At 40.2% G+C, this 6,000-nt stretch overlaps 1 long non-coding RNA gene across 1 annotated transcript in view; it reads right to left on the bottom strand.

The window, feature by feature from the left end:
- Positions 1-856: 856 nt before the first annotated feature.
- The window catches only part of LOC144222099 (uncharacterized), a 65,901-nt gene continuing 60,757 nt past the window's right edge, over positions 857-6,000 (bottom strand). The window contains exons 3-4 of the long non-coding RNA XR_013332299.1: positions 4,173-4,327; positions 857-1,219 (exon numbers count right to left, since the gene is read on the bottom strand). This is a non-coding gene — a long non-coding RNA (uncharacterized LOC144222099). The remainder of the gene's footprint in view (positions 1,220-4,172; positions 4,328-6,000) is intronic.

Here is a 6,000-nt window from a genome sequence, read left to right as displayed (position 1 = left end):
CTACTGAGGTACGTGCTCGAAAATTGCTTGTAAACATTCCTGCTCAGCTGTATTGAATTCCACTGATACGAATGGAGGATAAGAGGTAGGGTAGAGATTTAGAGAAATGGAAAGAACATTAGACTAGGTGACAGGAAACCAGAATTCTAGTTTTCAGCTCCACCGTGTAATAGTCATTTGACAAAGCATTCACTCCTTCTGTTCCCAAGTTTCAGGAACTATAAAGTGGTAATGACTGAGCTTTAGTTCAGGAGGGCAGACTACACACATGTACTTACCTCACTCCCCTCCCAGACATCCCATCGATCAACAATAAAAATGTATGAGAGGGGATACATCTGTAACAGTACTCAGAATCACAGGCTTTGAAATGGTTCGTGTTGAGAAAGGGAGTCACAACCCGGGACCCACAGAGGAGACTGTAACAGTGACAGTGGATACCAGCAGAGAGTAAACTTTCGTTTTAATTTTTTTAATTTTGTAATCATTTGAATTGTTGGAGTTCTTTCTGTCCTCCACATGTATTGCTTTGCTTTGCTTTTGTAATACCCATAAACCCGGCAAAAAGAATACTTTCTGGCCTAACACATCAAGTAATTAAGAAGATTAATTAAAATAATGTATAGGAAAGCCCTTTGAAAACTCTTAAGCACTAAGATAAATGTGAAGTATTATTAAGGGGGCAGTCTTAGGCAGTTGAAGATTAGGAAAGGAATGTAGCATTTTCCTTGATCAAGCTCTATTTTTAAGGTGCCAAGATCCAAATTAAAAAGAAAGCTGTCTCTAAAATGCTGACTGTAAAGGATCTACGGGAATAAATGTGCTCAGAGAAAGTATTTGGAAGAATGACAAGAAGAAAATTTAAATAGTAAGTGTTGCGATAGAACTACTGGGTTTCCATCAAATTCTTTCTTTAAACCAAACACGCCGTGAAGAACTGAACAGCAACAGAAGAGCAATCGTCTTCAAAAATCCCACAGCCAAAACATGTCTTGTTAAAATAGGGCCTTACCGTGTCCTTATGTCTAAACCATTTTCAGATGCTTTTGAGAATACTCTCATAATGAGCATCCCAAACATTTTAGAATACTGTGCTTTCGTAACTTCTTAATTAGGCAGAGAGATCTTGTCAACCTTCCTGGTAGAGGACCGAAATAAAATTGTTGGTTCATGCATTCGTCTCCTTTGCAGAAAGGTGTAGGTGCTCAATGAAGGTTTGCTAAATGAATAAATGGATGAAAGAACATTGTTTAAAAGGTTTTTTATTATCTAAAGCATGCCCTTGATTTGTCCATGATGATAAGGACACTTTTCAGATGCTCTGTTGGGTGCCTCACTTCTCAAAGACTCATCTGGAAAATGACAATAGAATCTACCTTAGAGAGTTGTGATAACAATTTATTGGTATAATGTATGCAAAGCTCTGGGCACATAGTGAATTTTCATTAAATGGTTGTTGTTGTTGTTGTTGTTGTTGTTGTTGTTTGTTGTTAGCAACTGCTATTACTGAGAGCCCATTATGTGCAGTCACTGCCCACGGAGCTGAACAATACACAAGCTGCCTAGCTACCCTCCTGTGCATCTCTCCCTCTGTGTGCTTCATGGACAAGCTCCTCTAGAAAAGTATTCCTATTGGGCAAATGTTCCCTCCTGGATCCTTACGAGGCTGCTGGCCAGAAAGAGAGGACACACATGGTAAGAGGGTGCATTACAGAAGTACTTGTACTGAATTCTCTGCAAACATCCTTTTCTTCCCCTTTAAATGTATTGAGGAACCAAAAAACGCTTCCTTTATCTCTGTTCCCCCCAGTCCCTAGCATGTGTGTCCCACAGAGTACTAAATGAATATTGGTTATGTGACCCTAAGTTAGTCAAGGCAGTGGACTGAGCAGTGGAGAACAATCTAGAAAGTAGTGGTAAAGGAGGCATGGGTCTCAGTAACTCACAATGAAAACAGCAGGGGAATCCCATGGGCATGAGGGAGTCGTGGTCTTACCACGGGCACAGGGGCTCTGATTCTACCAGACCCCAAGCTGTCCCCTAACAAAGAGGCCAGAAGCGGGTTCTTACTATCATGTGGCCCTTCCACCCTGCTCCAAAACACTGGACCTGAGAATTGCTGACCAATTCTAAGGATATGCAAATGAGCAAGAAAGTGACCTCCTTGATTATGGCCTCTAAAAGATACCACTTTCAGGACCTTCAGGAAAAGATGAAGAAAAGACTCATTTCCACTCACACAGCTTATAAATTCCCTTCTCCCTGGAAGCCACAGTTTTACATTCTTTGGCATGTGAGATATGGAGAGAAGAATAGTGACATCTTCCTACTGGAATCTCTTCAGTTCTGCACTTTTGCTGAAAGCATAATAAATATTTTCTCTTTATTCTCCCACATCATTTTCTTAACTCGGATTTTTTTTAAATGGGAGAATAACACAAAATAATTGGCAATAGACTGACATCACTTTATATCTAGGTTCAGTTTCTCATCTCACAAATGTTTCATCTTTAGAATGTTCTTTTTATTTGGGAAAGAAAGATTTAAAAGACTCCACAAGAAATTGAATGGGCAAAAATGTTGTGATTCTGTGAACTACATAGAGTGCATCAGTATATCCTTTCTCTTGAGTTCATTTTGAAGCTAGGCGTGGCATTGAATATGATTACATTCTCCACATTTCTGGTTGGCATACTTCATCCAGATCCTATCACACAGCACAATATCAGTGTCTTCTGATTTTCCAGCACCCCCACTGATTAAACAGCAAGATCATTTTTCCTGGCCCTGTAATGATTTTGCAGTAAAGGGCAGAATTGATTTCAGAGCTATGACTCAGGGCCTGGTAAAATATTGGCCAAGAAGTGTGTGTAAGCAGCCACTGGCATTCTGAAGATTTCTGTACCTTGTTAGCAACTAAAAATACTCATGTAACCAATTATGCTAATTTAAGGAAAACATCTGTGTTATTTGACTACTTACAGCTTTTTTCTTAGGAGTCTTTAAAAAATTAAGTAGTTTCCTATTTTAATACTCTTCATTCATCCATCTTGTAAGGAAGAAAGTGGGCTGGTCTAATTAATAAGGCCTTTTGTTTTGCAAGCCTACTATGTATCTGTCACTGTATAGGGATAAACAAAAGAAACCTAGTATTTCACTTAGCCTTCCAGGATTTATAGTTTAGCTTAAGGGGCTGGAAACAGCTTGTTCATTAAGCAAAACATTCCAAAGAATGGTCAAGGTGGCCAGTGCTACTGGAGCTCAAGAATGAAGGTGACTGTGTGTTCTGTGGTATACGAAGGGACAATGTAGTGAAAGAGAAGCTTCCACACCAGCTGAGCACAGGCCATGCTGAGTCACCCAGACCACTGGGGCTTCAGCCATAGGCATCTCTCACTGTTAGAGGGAGGCTAGAGAGAGCTTTTTGCTGCACAGCCTCTAGCTCCTGGCTCCCTCTTTCTTCAATCTCATGGATGGAGCAAATGTTTTTTTGGCTTTGGGCTGTAACACTGAATATGATTCAGGAACAATAAATTGCTCCTCCCTCATACCTCACTGCCCACCTGTGAAGCTCAAACACAGCACTAAAGAGCCTCAGTGATCTGATCCCAGCCTGCCTATCCAGATATTCTTCCCAACAACATCCCTCCATATTCTTCTGCACCTCAAAACCAACTTCTTGACACCTGTTTCCCTGGGTCTCTAAGTCCTGGACTGCCTGACTGAAAAGAATCTCTCTCCAACTATTCCAATAGCACTTTGCTTATAGCATTTATCATACTCTTCACCATTGTACCTTGACTTGAGTTCTCTGCAAACATCCTTCTCTTCCCACCAAACTCTTTGAGGAGCAAGGAAATGTGCTTTTCATCTCTGTCTGCCCCCAATTTCCTTGCATGTCTCTCTCATAGAGTACTCAGTACTCAGTACATTTGTTCCATGACCCTAAATTAGTCAAGACAAGAGCCTGAGCAATGGGGAAGAATCCAGAAAGGTGGTAAAGGAGGGTCTGGCTTTCAGCAACATGTTCAGAAGTGGTCTAATTTAAGACGTTGATTGTCAAGATCTTTCCCATTAGCAATGATTCTTTTATGTAAACAAATGGTAGTTGAATATAAACATAGCTTTGAAAATGTTTTAAATTTTCATTTGAAGCTAAACATAGAACTTACTGGTTTAATGTGATCCTTCCTCTTGAACATTACTCCACTCCCAGGCAACAGACCCCAGCTCAGCAATCTGCCCACCAATGCACCAAGCTTGGAAATGGCTCAGATGGGCAGGAACATGGCTCAGTGCCTCTCTCCTGGCCCTACCGGCTAACTGCCTGAGGTAAGAAATAGAAACAGTTAAAAGAGTTTTTAAAAGAAAATAGTTTTTTTAAAAAGGTGAAATGTGAGTAGTAATGATTTTCAGTAATATTCAACAAAACCTTGTGTTAATAGAGCTACGTAGCAAACTATTTGCGGTTACAACAACCCCTTTTGGAAGAAAAGTTTAACTACTTAAGTAGCAATCTTTCTAAAATTAATTATAAACTGCTTTCTAAGACAGAGCACGTGGAACTGAATTTAATCTCCTTTCTAATAACCCATTATAGTCATTATGAACATCAATGCAGTTAGTTAACTGCGCAGACTGCCCAAGGCATGCCAACTTCTTTGCATTTTCACTCAGTATTCCTGGACAGCTATGATTAGAGCAGCTGAACCCACTGCTGGTTTTTCTGACTCCTTTCATACTTCCAGCATTCCAGCCCTTACTAGTCCTAGTAAGTCTGCCTAATATAGCCCCTAACTTCAGAGCCCTTTCCTGCTCCCATCCCATATGACTGCCTCTGAATTGCTTTGTTAGAATGACATCCATAATACCCAGAAAGAGCTGAGTGATTCTTCAATAAACAGAAACTTTGCAATGAAATTTTTGGCTACCCAAGAGACCTTTGTTCACTGGTTCTTGGTGCTCAGCTATGTTTTCAGATGACTGGAATCCAAGCAGAGTGGAATCTGAATAGGCAAGCTTACGTTGACATCATTAGTCAGGTTAATATATCTCATCATAGATAAGAAAGGAAATGCTTTCTTTGGTGATTCTTGATGATGTTCATTTCATACTGGGAAATCTTGTTTAAGAAGAAAAGTTTACATGCTGTTCCCTCTGCCTGAAAGGTTCTCTTTCTCTACCTAGCAAAATTTTAATTATCTTTTAAGACTCAAGACTAAGTGTCCTTTTCCTTGATTCTCCCTGGCAAAATCAGCCTTTCTAACCTTCAAACTCCCAAAGAGCAGAAGTATTTGACCTAATAGACTGTGAGCTATTTGAGGTTGGGAAGTACACTTTAGTCATCTTTGGACATCCAGGACCTAATACAGGCAGTGATATTTAGTGCTTAAAATATCTGTGAGTAAATGTATGTATTTTTGATTATTCCATTTTATGGCCATTTTAAGGTGTGATAAAGATGTATAAATAGTTCAGAAGAGTACCAGGAAGGAATAGGTGTGAAAGGGGGAAAGGCAAGTAAGTCAGGGAATAGACAAGGAGAAAGAGAATGCGTGAACAATGGGGGGGATATGTTCAGGGGTACATGATTTGACAGGTCCTAGAGCACTGGATTTTCCACTCTTACTGACTTTCATTTGTTTAAGCCGCACATTTCCAGGTCAAGGGTCTAGTTCCTTTCTTACCTGTCCCTTGAGATGCTAATTAGCTTTCAAAACATTGTTTATAATCTTTAATTTTTCCTAAACCTTACTCTTTTTTTTAATGTTTCTTTCTTTCTTTTTTTTTTTTTGAGAGAGAGAGCACAAGCAGGGAAGGGGTTAGGTGGAGGGGGGAAAGATATGGAGAAAGGTGGGGGAAGGGCAAAGAGAGGTGGGTGGAGGGACAAAGAAAGGTGGGGGGAGAAGGAGAGAGAGGGGGACAAAGGATCCAAAGGGGGCTTTATGCTGACAACAGTGAGCCCAATGAGGGGCTCAAACTCCAGAACCATGAGATGAT

Source organism: Crocuta crocuta, unplaced genomic scaffold (genome assembly GCF_008692635.1).
Source record: "Crocuta crocuta isolate KB4526 unplaced genomic scaffold, BGI_CrCroc_1.0 scaffold190, whole genome shotgun sequence".
Lineage (NCBI taxonomy): Eukaryota > Metazoa > Chordata > Mammalia > Carnivora > Hyaenidae > Crocuta > Crocuta crocuta.
This window is presented reverse-complemented; position numbering and strand designations above follow the sequence as displayed.